This window comes from Anopheles funestus, chromosome 2RL (assembly GCF_943734845.2).
Source record: "Anopheles funestus chromosome 2RL, idAnoFuneDA-416_04, whole genome shotgun sequence".
Taxonomy (NCBI): domain Eukaryota; kingdom Metazoa; phylum Arthropoda; class Insecta; order Diptera; family Culicidae; genus Anopheles; species Anopheles funestus.
In genome coordinates, this window is record NC_064598.1 from 34,843,678 (window position 1) to 34,858,064 (window position 14,387).

Here is a 14,387-nt window from a genome sequence, read left to right on the forward strand (position 1 = left end):
AAAAACACGTTCCATCTTCTTACGTTCTGCGGTCGACATTTCTTACCGCATCCTTGAAAACGAATGCCAACAGCAGAAACATATCCGTCGCTGGTCCCCTGGAACAGTACATCGTTGGTATATTGTTTTCAATTTTTTTGCTGGTTTTAGTTTGGCATCGTGTCAACGAAAATATGTGCACCGTTGAGGCGAGAATGCCGAGGTCAGCGAAGCGTGTGAAAATTTCGTGATTTACTCCATGCTACACACCGCACCATTGTAAGATACTGCTAAAAACCCGACGGAATAGGTAAATGTGACACTAGAATGTGGCTTCCGAGTAGTAAAAGTGATTCCGAGTTAAGAAACTTTTGTGAAAAAAGACAACAGGCTGAAGTCTGCATGTCCAGCACGAAGGTTAAACAGTGACGTTTGTTTAACCCGCAGGTCATAAAGCGTACTTGTATAACTATCTCACATATCAGCAAAATGTCATATGCCGACAGAAGGACTTCGGGGCTAGTGAGGTACTTCTAGTAGGAGTTTCTTCAACAATCGAAACCACAGTCTGATTGGCCCTCCGTAGACCGTAGGGAACGAATGTTCTATCATAAACTATTGTCAAATAGGTCCCCCACATGAAACTCGGCAAAAAGGCAAAAGGCTGGTCGAAGGTTTCTACGTACAACAGTCTATTTGAACTGCACAAAGAGAGGCCACCTCAGAGCCGTGCAGTTGTTGCCAAGGTCGTGGTTTTTGTCTCGAATGAAGAAAGAATCATTACATCACGCTGAACTCTTTGGTTGTGAAGCACTTTTGAAATTGCTTTTTGAACCATTTTCTTTTACTCTCTGGTTCGTACGTACGTAGTACAACACAACTCGTTCAAGTTCATGCAGATCGCTACAGGAAGTCCTCGAACGCATTTTCCACTATAAAACTAAAATCGAAACTCTGCTCGACACTCGGTACTATTCGCGTGGAACTGACAGAAATTGCGAAAGCAATCATGGCGTTCCGTCGAGAAGAGTTTTGAAAGTCGATTTAAAATTAATGTTTAATCAGTAAAATTGGAACTTGTTCTAGGGAAGAAGTTATGACCATGATGAGGAATTCGAAGTACGATTATTCTACAAAGAACAAACTTTAAACTTTACCTCAACATAAAACCGAAGCGAAAGGGTAAAGTTTTAAAGGGAAAACGGAAATTGTTCTGCATTTCGTAGTGTACATACTGCATTAGAAGTGTTTCGATCTGTTATAGTAGAACCTATCAGTAATTGCAAAAGTTTTCGAAAGCTTTGCAAAGAACTTTGCTTAACATCTATGTGGAAATAAAGGGCGTACAAGATACCAAGATCGACAAGTTCTGTGATTTCTTGTGATTCTTCTACTGCTTTGGTGTACTAACACCTGTGAGGTTTTAGTCTACCATTTCTGACCTAAGTTTTGTGGATGACTTGTGTGACTTTGGCAATGTGGATGACCTAAAGGGACTTTACAGGCTTGGTCGTTCTAATTCTAATGACATGACCAGTGCATCGGAGTCTGGCAAGTGAATAGATCGTACAGCTCAGAGAGCTCGTCATTACATCGACTGCTCCATTGTCCTTCCATACATACGAGACCAAAACTCCTTCTGAGTAACTTCCTCCAACTCCAATCACATATATCCTACTATTAACCTAATTTTTACCTCCAAATTATGTAGTTTCTTCGAGGATTTTTCAAAACCAAGATCATCTATCTTTTAATGACATTCCACCATTGCTGCTATATTAGTTACGGAACATGAACTCTTCAAAAAAACCGTAATAAACGCTAACGCCAAAAAAACACTAAAGAGTGCCAACGAAAACAGGAACGAATTGATGAGGTTATACAGCCTTTACCCTCTGATAAGATAAAAAGATAAACTTCGATTTATGTTATCTCAATAATGTTCGTGTTGACTTACAATTTAGCAGAACTTAACTATTTAACAGCTTTCGGATAAAGTCGCTTGAGCGAGTTTTGTTGTTAATTGTAATTTACTTTATAATTTAATGTGTTTATTAAACACACAAAAAAAAACTTTAAACACTATTGTAAATTACATGTTACTGTAAAATATACGGAAAGCTTTATATTTTTTTAATAGTTTTGCTACATAGTACCTCCCTTACGAAGCCCAATTAATACCGTACACTGTCATTGTAATAACAAATTCTTCTATCGGAATATTGCTGGTCACAGTACTTTCAATACCTTTAGCAACATTAACAGGAATGGAAAACGAGCAGGAAGACGTCGAATCGGTCTGCACTTGGGCGAAGGTAATTTGCTGGTTTAGCAGTGGGTTAGGTTTATAGTCGAGATGTAACTGTAGATTTTCCGGTCCTTGATTGGCACGTTTTGTTACACGAATTGTGTGTAGCACATATTCACCTACGATTAAAATGATACACCAACGTATGATTCACTCGTTCCGATGATTCCGTTCCATAATCTTACCTCTAACACGGGTTCCAAAACCAAAATTACACGATGAACACACGGGTGTCAACCCGATAAGCAAAATGGCTGCCAAAGGCAACAACGATGAAAGTAATTTCATTGTGCGCACCGGTCTAATGATCAACACGTACTGAAAATGGCTTTAATTCTAGCCAAGTAATTATCTATGGATTTTACCCAAAATACTAATGCGAACATATCTTATCGTTTTGTACTATCGTTATCATCCTTTCTGATTATAACAATTGTGAATCGAGTGATTTGTGTTGTTCAAGTTTTGCAATCAAGATTGGCTGTTATCGGTTTTACGATAGAAACTTGTCACAGCATTTGTAGAGCATTAGTCACTTAGAAGAATAAGCTTATGGAAGATAGACAATACTGTCGAATCGACTCATTCTTTTACATTTGGGATAACAGCAGTGCAGTAATAGGATTCGTATTAAGTCTTTTGTTTTTACTTAAATAAGCATTTCGATTCTGAACAAGCTTAACACATTTTTTGTTCTTGTACTTATCCGTTTTAACGCATCACCAATCGTTAGCTTATTCAAGCAGGTTGAATGTATTCCGATTACTTACATAAATATGCTAAGCATATTATGTAGCCGGTAGCATTCGTTGCCAATCTGTGAGAAATATCGCTTCGTGAATAAAGCTCTCTGGTTGATGTTAATCCTTTTTGTGTGGGTTTGGTTCCACAATCGCATACACGGGTTCGGGGGCGGGTTCTCTCGGGATCCTAATTTGGGGTTCGAGAATGATGAACGATTGATGGAAATGAAAACTGGCCGTCCGGTCGTTCGGTACCATAACCATGGGTTCACATTTTTGTGAGGGAGATTTATTCAATTTCGGATTGAATGATAGGTTAGAGGGAAGTTGGCCGTATCGTTAGGAGCTATTTTCGAACTGTGCACTAGTGTTGGAGGGTTTGCATGTTTGCATCGTAATTTTCATGATGATAACTGAATTAGAATGATTTATAAGCAATTTATTTGTGAAGCATAGAGAGAAAAAAGAGAACATAATTTATACCTTTACTAAAGTTGAGCTATATTGTTGTGTTATAAGCTAAATTTTGCCTATGGCAGAAAAGGATAAAACGAGTGAAAATGCACTTACGAAGAACAATAGATATTTAAGTAAAGGAAAATCTTCTCTCAACACAAAAAAGAAAGAATCAACCGCTTTCCGGACAAGGAGACAAGAGGTACGGCACTATTGCAATGCTGTTTTCCGCTGACCGCTAGACATTTAATCTGTCATGCTGCTGGCACATTTTTATTGCAATTCTGTGCAACAAAAGTGCCTCATAAAATGAATCTCTACCGCAACAATCGGCAAGGGATTGTCCTCGGTTGCATCCGTAGCATATGTTTTTGGCGAGACATTGCAACAGACAATGTATCTACAGCAGTGGAATTGTGAAACACATGGAGCCACCACGAGCCACTTTTTGTAAGTGCTGAACAATGTATGCTCTTGGCAAACTTGCGAAGAAGAAATTTTATTATTCGAAGCAGAACATAAACACACACCCTCATGTTACTTCCTGTTTCAACTGATTGCGATTAGAAAAACAAAAGATTTCAGTGTTGCAGAGTGTCCACATTTTTATATTTCGGGTAGTGAAATAATTCATAAAAATCTGTAAATCGTAAAAAAAAGAACTGTAAAAAGCATCTTCACTTAACTATTAGTTCATACTTGCTTATTATTGAGGTTAAATATTATTTATAAAATAATATTAAATTATGAAATTATTGAGATTAAATAATTACATCATGAAAAAGAAATATACTGATTTACTCGTGATCGCAAGCCATTCTAATGTTCTCCAACCATATCCTGTTTCAATTTTAGCTATAAAATATCTCACTATAACGATACGCTATTTCATCACTTCCTCCAAGAAAAAGAGAAACGTTATGATAAATACGATACGGAAGCAGACAGAAAAAAATTATCATTTAACACTGAAGGAAAACGCACCGAAAGTATTTTGCGTATGGAGGAAAAAAGGATGAGCGAAAAAGTCTCAATAAAAAAGTGAAAGTTTCGTACGCGTTAGCTCCTGTTGGCTTTCCTTGCGCCACATCGCCGCTTGGGATAACGGCGATACAGCGTTCAAAAAATGTCCTGAATAATGTGCCCATAGCAGCACAAGTGAAAATAGTGAAAAGTTCATCAGGGCGAAACGATGTTTATGTTTTCATAAGTCAAAACCACTCTCGCCCCCTTTAGTGTAGGAAGTGCAAGGAAAAGCGCGAAAGCAACCGAACCACCGACAGTGAGACGACGCAAGAATCGACCCCCAATAGAAACGATGCCATTTATTTGGCGCACAAAAGTACGGGGCGTATGCAGGCGGACGAATAGTGCAAAAAAAAAAATCCAGCTAAGAACCGACATGCTGGTAGGAAGCATTTCCGAATCACAGAGAACGTCTTTAGATTGAGCACAACGACGATGATTCATCTCACGGCCAGATGGCACATCCAAGGGAAGGAACTAGTTTTCACTCAATGGGTTTTTGGAGCAGTTTGGCCGTATGGAGGGTTGAGAGTGAAATGGGGTAAGAAAAACATACTGCAAGATTGATGATGAATTGTGCTGTAAGGATATGGCAACAAAGGGCACTGTCGGAACCGGGCTTTTGTCAACATGAATTGACCTATTTTGTAGGAACGATGCAATATTAACGAGGGGTTACGAGGCGTCAAGGCGCTATAGCGCACTTCATCCATTTTGGAGCGTAATTTCTAATGCGAGAAAATGCGGCCACCTCGCACGGTGCTGGGAGGAATTCATCAGCTGTTTTTAGACGTCGTTTAACATTTATTCAATTTGTTTGGAATTGATTACAACATGAAACTAAAGAGAGTATAGGGATTCATATATTCGTTTTTGATGGAAATAGTACAATATTTAAAATTATCTAAATTTTGCAATTATAAAACTGTTACGAACTTGTCGATTTTTACCATTATTGGGCGAAGTAGTACAACTCCGTTGTAATGCCGTGGGTTATCAAACGCTCAGTTTCGTAACTAATTTTCAATCCAATCCGACAGGCAAACGGGGGAAACAGGTCCCGCCTCCAGAACGATGTACGGCGGAAGGAAGTGTTCCTCCATTTAATTGAACTCATTTCGCTCAATTTGTTGAATTTATTATCACCTCGTTAACAAGTGCTGCCGATGTGAAATGGAAATTTAATTACTTCTTTTGCTACTGATGGAACAGACAGTTTCAAAAGGAGTATGGAAATGAAAGGAAGTTTTTCCCCTTTCTTTATTTTCGTGCAAGTACCACGAGGACACACCTTTATTGTAAAAACCTTGAGTTGTTCTTAGTGGAATATTTAGGTATTCATGAAGAGCAGGTAGAAAAGGACTTTTTACAGGTAACTTATTGAAATTATTTTGTTTTTATAAATTCATGTAGAGTGAAACCTTATATATTTTAAGGGTTTTAATTTGTAGATGTTCTACGAATAAGCAGGAGTTTCCCGTTTTTGTTTGTGGTAGCCGGCCGGACCGTGCTCTCATAGCAAGGACTAACTATCCCGCTAAAAATAAGTCTTCAGTAGGACAGAAATGGTCTTCGGCATGATCTTAGAGATAGTTTCGCCAAGAAGAAGGAAATGAAGCAAACTTGAGCTTAGTGCAAACTAAGAGATGTTGCATGGATTACGTTAACCGATCAAACAGTATAATCGGAAGAAATCCGGGTTTAGTTCAAGTCACAGCTACAAAGGTTAAATTTCATAAGTAGAAGAAACATCCTACGAGTAAATCGAGTCCCAGAATAACAGACATTACGTAAGATTGACCAAAAAAAGACAAAATAAAAGCAAAGTTTGTGTCACATAAAAGACAAACGAATTATGAAGTCTCAAAAGAAAAATGTGATGAAAAAATTGAGCAACAAAAAGAATTGAACTTACTGTTTTCGTAACTTTAGATTTTAATCTACACATATTGAAAGATGTCATAAAAAATGAATGTAACACTTTATTTTTGTTTGCAGCACAGCACTCAAATCATACGTTACATACCAGCTTCAAAAAGATTTTCAACAAAAGGCCTACCCTTGTTGCACTAAGTGTCTTTCTGTCTCTCTTTCTCCTTCTCGGCACTAGGAGCAATACACCGTGTATCGTGAAAGTACAGTACTTCACATAACCATGTCGAATGCCTGGAGGCGTAAAAACGGCATGCTCAAGTTTCGGAAAGATTGTTTTAGACACAACCCGCGTTCATCCGAGTCACGTTCCGTACCGCCAAATGCCGATGCCGGAAAATTGCCCTACTCAACAAAGGGTGGAAGGCCCGTGTGTGTTCCACCTGTTCCACGGGAGAAACAGAAACCTGTGAGCAAATTTCATTTAAGTGGTGAAACTCCATTTGGTCTCTTTCTCTTATCTGGAATCCGATTGCTGCTACCTACATATAGAAGTTCGTGTTTCTTATCTGCAGCAAGGATGTGGCGGGTTCCTGGTGCGGGATAATATCAGTATGATATAACGGTGAGGTGGTGTTGTTATGTTTTCTGTGTGTGTGTGTATTTTTTTGTTGTTACTCCCACTTCGGGAACTTGATTTTTCAACGGTTCATCAGTGTTTCCGAGCTAAAAAAAAAGGTGGGAAAAAGATACTTTCGAGCAGCGAGTTGGACTGAAGCCAAACAAGCTCCAAATGGGGTGCCAGAGACATCATTTGGTGCTTAAAAATTGTTGCTTGCCTACTGCACGAGAAAATGGTAAATTAATTCATTTTTCATTAACCTACGCCAGAATTTCCCCCACTTGCGAAAGGATGGAGAGGAAGGTTGGAATAAAGGAACAACAAACATATCTGTTCAGTGAGTGCCAAATGTTAATAATGTTCCTGGTGCTTTGATCTTTTTTTTGTAACTAATTTCAGCACAGGATGAATAGCAATTACCAGATGAAACGTAAATGGGACACAAAAGATAGGATTATTCATGTTGTTTCAAAGTTTAATAAAACATGAGAAACGACAAAATATACTAAAAAGATCCAGGGAAACTTTTTTTTCCTAGCCTCATTTTCCAACAACTGACACGAAAGGAGGGCTTTTGAAATGTTTTTTTATGTTTGCAAATTGCATAATAAGCTTATTATACTTTTGTTCTAACTTTGTTTGACATTATTTGTGGAAGACGAAAACCCCGTAGGCCATTGTTTCACACTTGGATCTTGTACAATTCCTTATCGTTTGCATTGAATGATGCTGGCAAAATGGCGACGTTGAAGGTAATTGAATGAATCATGAGTTAATTCTGTTTGTGAATCACTTTTGCGCCGTGTGAAAATCAAATAACTTCTTATCGCATGAATATGTAGCACAACCGTATGGGATTATTTTCTGCGATTCCTCTGTTCTTGCCTTACGTAGCAGCTAGCGTACCATGTCACATGCCGGAACATTTATAGACAAGGACATTTTCGAACAGATGGTTTGGGGCAAAGCGATGATCTCACCTTTCTGCGAAAGAATTGTTCACAATCTCCGTTCGGATACAACTGAATCCCACCTACATGCGGTTTGATTCTTTTCCAAACAGAACGCGAAAAAAAACCTTCGCACCATAAGTGTGGACAAGGAATCGATAAAGGTACAACATCCCGATGCCGGTGCACAGTGGTAAGGCAACCCGTGCGGATAACGATGGAAAGCACAAGTGCTCGATTCGAAGTCATTTGCAGTCGGCACACTCGCTCTGTTCAAGACACAGCCTTCAAGGACTCGAGAACCAAAGCCCCAAGTAGTGGTGATGATGTAATGGATTCTTTTCCTACTGTTCAGCATTTCAGTCCGGAGTTCGATTGCAAACAGCGAAGGCTTCTCGCAACTACGGCAAGGCTATGTCAAGGCGTGACTAGTGACTGGCGACTGGTAACGACTGGTGGACTGTGCATAACTTTCAGCTTCAGCATGACAGCACGTGGCCCGTCGGTAAGGAGCTGCTGAATAACTTATTCCCTCTATCCCCACCCAAAAGAAACACCATACGTGAGTAAAGCGTCCATAAAGTCCAGGGATTACGTAGCGCACAGAGGACAATCAACAGTCGAGCACTTCCTTCGGCAACGATTGTAACGATTCTTTCAGTGACGTTACCGCAAACCTACCACCATTCGGCCATGGTCACACCGAATCCCAAGCAGCTTTGTCTGCCTCATGGCATACACAAATGCCTACCAAAAGCGGGGGGGAGGATTGCTGCCTTCTACACAAGTAATGTTTCTCTTCGTGATGGTGCACGTCTAGGGTAATCCTCTGTGTCACACGTCCGGACGGCTAGACAGGACGCAAGTAAAACCAAGACCCGAGACCTGTCAATGCAGGAATCGGTAATGACTTCGTACCGGGCCGGACGTTTGGTTCTCTGGTTCAGCCAGCGCACACTTTCCGGTGGTAATTCTGAAGGCAAATCGTGTGGAAAATGCTCGCATGTCTTGTTGTTCAGCTAAAGGAAAACGTTGCAACGGAACCAAGCGAAAACTAACCAACCAAGAGGTTGGAAAAAAGCAAATGTTGCGCGGTGGTTTGGTAAATTGAATTGAAATCGGCAAGGCTAGGTAGGACCCAAGGCGCCATTACTGCTGTGGCCACGTGAAAGTGCATGTGGAATGAAATGTTATAGTTGCCTTCCTGGCACCGAGAGAAGGAGAGTACCATTTTAATAATTTATGGCAAGTAATTTACAGCACAGCAGCGGTGTGTACAGCTGGAGGGTTTAAGGCCGTTCGGTTGAGTAGCGAGCAATAGGACGCCTTGAACGACGGATGATCAGTCAAGGGTGTGATGGATAACTTAGTAACACCGGATGCATCCACCATGGGATGTTGGTCAAACGGTGAAGCCTTTCCCTCGTAAAAGCTGCTCATCAGCAGCACTTGGGCACATTATCGTTCAAGGAAGTAACGAGCAGGAAACCATCGGTGGTAGCACTAATGTCAGTCTATGCTGGATAATGCATGAATGCTTAGTTTACTACCGGCAAATGACATCGTGTACTTGGAGGTGGAAAAGGATCTCATTGAAATACTATTGGAACGATTTGAAAAGTCAGCAGTTGCGAATGTTTGTGGTTGGGGGTGGCAAATTTAGTATGTCAATTGTTGCTTTCACTTGTTTTACGATACATTTTTGTTCGTAAATGTTTCATATTCAAAATTCTCCAAATATAGCGGACATTGCATCATTCAAACCTTGCATGAAAACTATCAGAACTGAAATAGCAAATTTACCAAAGGAATTAATAGAGAATCCTAGCTTAAAAAAATACACAAAACAATCATAAATTTGTTAGCCAAACCAAAAATAATGGAAAAGTGTTCATCCATTCAATGGAATAACATTTGAAGGAATCTAAACGAAAAAAAAAACAACAACAACAAAATCAGAAAAGCTATTTGTATAAGAAAGTTAATGAAAGGATTTATACTCAGTAAATTAAAATCATTTTAATATTAAAAACAGGAACTAAATATAAATATGTTATATGAAAATATATGAATAGCACACCATCTTAAATGTGAAATATGTAAAAGAGTAGAAACCATTGAACATAAAATAAAAGATTGCAATGCTAGGAGGGAAACAACGGAAACAGTTTTGTGAAATAGTAGAAGAGCTCCAAATCAAAATGCCATCCCTTTACAACCTAATATTGCCAGAACTTAGATTTATTTGCAGAAGAACAAACGAATAATTCTATTACTGATATTTAGTGATTACTTCCAAAGTATCTACAAGAACGAAATAGATTCGCATTTATGGCAAGCACGCTCTAAAATGAATATTAATTTTAAAAATTCAAGGTAAACTAAAATGGAATTGTAGGCATTCTGACATTAGTATGTAAGAAGAGAAAATAAATAAATAAGCATTGTTGTAATTTAAAAAAAATGATGCTCACGAGATTAACAATTTGAAACAAATTGTAATGGGTGTCACCTGATAAAGCAACATATTCACCATTTATCATAAATACAGCAGAAAACACAACTAAAGAATCAGATAACAAATATACGAAATGATATCACAAACTTAACTTTGCGAATTTACGAGAAGAAGAATTTCATGAATAATATTTGTTTTATATTTGTAAAACTTGTGTCTCTGTACGTAGAAAGAGAACGTAAAATTAGTAACTAAAATATTAAAATAGTTTTAATTAACGTAAAACAGAACTAACATACATTTTATGTTGGCCAAAGACCACATAACATACTTTGAACACACGAATGACTTACCCAGAACCAACAGAACATAATGTCCGCAAAGTCGATTAATGACTCTGATTTTAGCTTGCTCATACCTCATACAACGTGTGGTCTTTTATGTAATGTAAGTTCTTTCAACAAACATCTTACGCAAGTAATTATTCCACTTTGCACATTACTGTGACCATGATGCATTATGCAATCAGGTGTGCAATCCTTCGTAAATTCACAATCATTAAAGCATTTCCAAAAACCACTACACACACATGCTCGTAGCTGGTATAAAGGAATCGCATTCATTACATGTCTAGCCGGTGTCATTGTTTACCGCAACATACCATACGGGTCGCTGTCTGCTGTAGAGCGCCGGGTGGATATGCTCTTAACGCAGGTTGATGAAATGCAAATTTTCCCCCTCAAGCGAAAAGCGGTGCCGTTTCGTAGTACACGTTCGGCACTTCATAACATACCCAATTTAATCAACGTCATCATTCCCGTTATCGTACCCGACCCGAGAAGACGAACGACGTATGACAAACGACATATCTGTTTGCTTAGTAACCGCACCGCCGCTCCGTTAGCCGCACATTCCGGAACACGATTCACTCACGGTTCATTTCCGGATGGTTGGATGTTGGTTGGAACGTTGCCGAATAATTTTCCTAATTTGCACGCCCACGTTTCATTCCCATCTGACCCTGGCAATCTCTGCCATTATCCACGCCCTGGGTGATCAGTTGACGTGGGAGTACATTTGGTGCAAAACTGTCTGAGTGTAAACACAAGTGGTGGCATGACCGTGGGTTGTTGAGGTTTCTGGTTCTTTCAAGTGCATTCGCGCGTATCCGGTGCATGCTCGCGTTAAGAATTACTTCGTTTAAAGCGAGGCAAGAGGTTTGAAGGTACAGGTTTGAACAAAAAATCCCTTCAATCCTGTTCATAACGAGCCGGGGAAGGGGAGTCATTTTTCAAACCTGTCATTAGGCTCGATGGTAAAACGGGTATAAGGGGGCACGGTCATATGGGAAGCGACACACCTGAGAATATACTTTACACTTTATGCAACCCTTTTCAGATTCCACCAAAGAGGAAATTATGATGTACTTCAGCATATCCGCAAATCCCTAATCCTTCCTTCTCTTCCAAAACACCCATTCCGTCTGTTATAAAGCAGACACACTTGAATCCAGAATACTTCAATCACAGGTTGTGGGCAATTGTTTACCTTTCTGATCGCTTGGAAGAGTCAAATTTTTCTCATTACCACCGGATCTGCCGGATCTGTGTTCAAAGAACCACATTTCCTGTCAATGAATGAAAAGTGCAACTCGACGAACTGAAGGGCGTCTCCATTCTCCAAGCCCAGGGAGTTGTTAACTTTACGTGTGTAGTTGTTGCCGTCGCAGGAATAGACGTTGCTCCTGCTGGTGACGAATGTACCATAGGACCAAACGAAAACCAGTGTGTAATAATCCCTCCGAAACATACAAAACATGTGTATGCTGTCGCTCGCTGACGATCCGATTCTCATTTACCACATGATCGTTTAATCCGATTAGTAGCCAGACCGATAGACACTTTTACGACATGTGCTTTGTTACCTTTCCCGTCGGTTTGGCATTACCGAAATAAGGAGCCAATGAGAACATTGCGATTTTTTTTATATGTTAACATTTCTTAACTTTTCCTAAATAAGAATTCAATCGAATTCGAATCAAATTACATTCATATAACTTCTTTTTCTCGTTCTTTTTTTTCTCAGCTACCAATCCTATCAAACATTCAATTGAACAAGCATTTGCGATTTGTTCATTTTTGGGAAACTTTCATAATATAAAAGAAATTTATTACAAAAAGGACACATAAAACGATACAGCTGCAGCACAACTCAATAAACTTTCTTCGTCCCAAAGGCTGTAAGCTTAGCCACAATCCAAATTAATTTCGTCGAATTAAATTCGACATTTCAAGTATAAAAAAGCATCGTATTAGAACGTCATTCATAGAGAGATAGCAAAAACATATTGTTTGTGATGAAAAGAAAAACAAACCCTGTTATGAGCAGATTAAAGTTTAACTTGTCAATAACTGAACTGAAATATTTACGAATCCATCCAACATTATTCCAAAAAAATGCAGAACGAAAGACAGAATAAAGTCTACAACTGTGTTATGCATGATATAAAAGTTATATTAATGTTTTTGTTGCAAACATTAAATTATTGTTTCACACTCGTTTCAATTCAACCAGCAACAGGTCTCGAAAGTTTTCGTTCTTAATTAACTTTCACTGCTTTTCCCTGTCGAAATCCGTAAACCTTCAACGTTGCCGACAGCTCAGTAACATTGCCTATGCTCTGCATTGTCAGAAACACACGACTCCTGTCTTTCGTGTTAGGTATTTCAATCCTACATCGAACCGAGCCTTCGGTTTTGGTGTACGTTATTTGTTCGTTTAGAGACGCATTTGCCTGATAGCGGATTGCAAGCGATAACCGTTTCGGTTTATTTGCTGATGAGTTTGTAAAGCGTAACTCCTCCAGCAAGACGTCACCTAGAGGTTTGAAATAATAGCAAATAAGTAAAATAGTTCACAAAACCGTTTACATTATGCTTTACCAAAACTGCGATCCCCCAAACCGACATTGCAAAACCCGGCGACCAATGAAATGGCAAAAAATCCGATGCAAATTACAAACACTGATCTTTCCATAGCTTCGGTTTGATAGTGACTAAATGATCACTGCTGTCGCTTTCGTCGAGGAAGTGTACAAATCTACAATGTTCTTATCAGCTGGGGTCAACCGTCAAAATACCCTTTCTGGCTGTAATCGTCTTTTTTGTGATTCTTATTTGGAAGAGTGCGTATGCCATTTTTGAACAGCTTTGTCTTCAACCCTGTGGCTAATAACTGAACTGATCGGTGTAGAATGTCTTGTCGTCACACTTGTAGAGTGACTTGTCCAATTAGTGCTCTGCATTCATTGGTGGCTCCATTCAGCTCAACTTTGTGTAGGAAACGGTGGGACTTAGGTATCACACTTTGTCCAGCACTTGAGCACGTTTTGTATCGCTCTAAGACAGCCAAAAGATAGATCGTTTCATGACCGGATGGTGGCACATTATAAAATCCCCGTTTAAATTCTTGTCTACGACTGTTTCACCAAGACACCAATACGAAATGTGAATAAATTTAAAAACATCTATCTGAGCCGTTATAAATATCAAATCGAATATTATTAATAATACAGTAGAACGTCGATTATCCGGGGTGTTCGTCGGGGTGGTCGTCGATTATTCCACGAATAATTATCCCTTAAATATCAGATTCATTTATATATGTAGATAAGGCGTATATAGTATCAATATACTATACTATGGTAGTCCTTTTGATGCAAATTATTATCACATAAAAGTTAAAATTTAGAACGTGAAATAAAATCATTTCAAATATATTCGTTTGGTGCCGTTTTAAGTAATTTTAACAAACCTGACACCGGTACAAATGTTCACCACGGTTGAACAGCTGTCAATTTTTGGCGCACGGTTAATCCGCCCCGGATAATCGATTTTCTACTGTACTGTCATGTGGATTAGCTCGGTAATTTTAGTATTTAGTGAGTATATAAAAAGCACTTCGATTAACTAAA

General features: G+C 39.0%; 1 protein-coding gene across 5 annotated transcripts in view; it reads right to left on the minus strand.

The window, feature by feature from the left end:
• The window catches only part of LOC125760991 (serine-rich adhesin for platelets), a 42,991-nt gene that overhangs the window by 21,076 nt on the left and 7,528 nt on the right, over positions 1-14,387 (minus strand). The window lies entirely within an intron of this gene.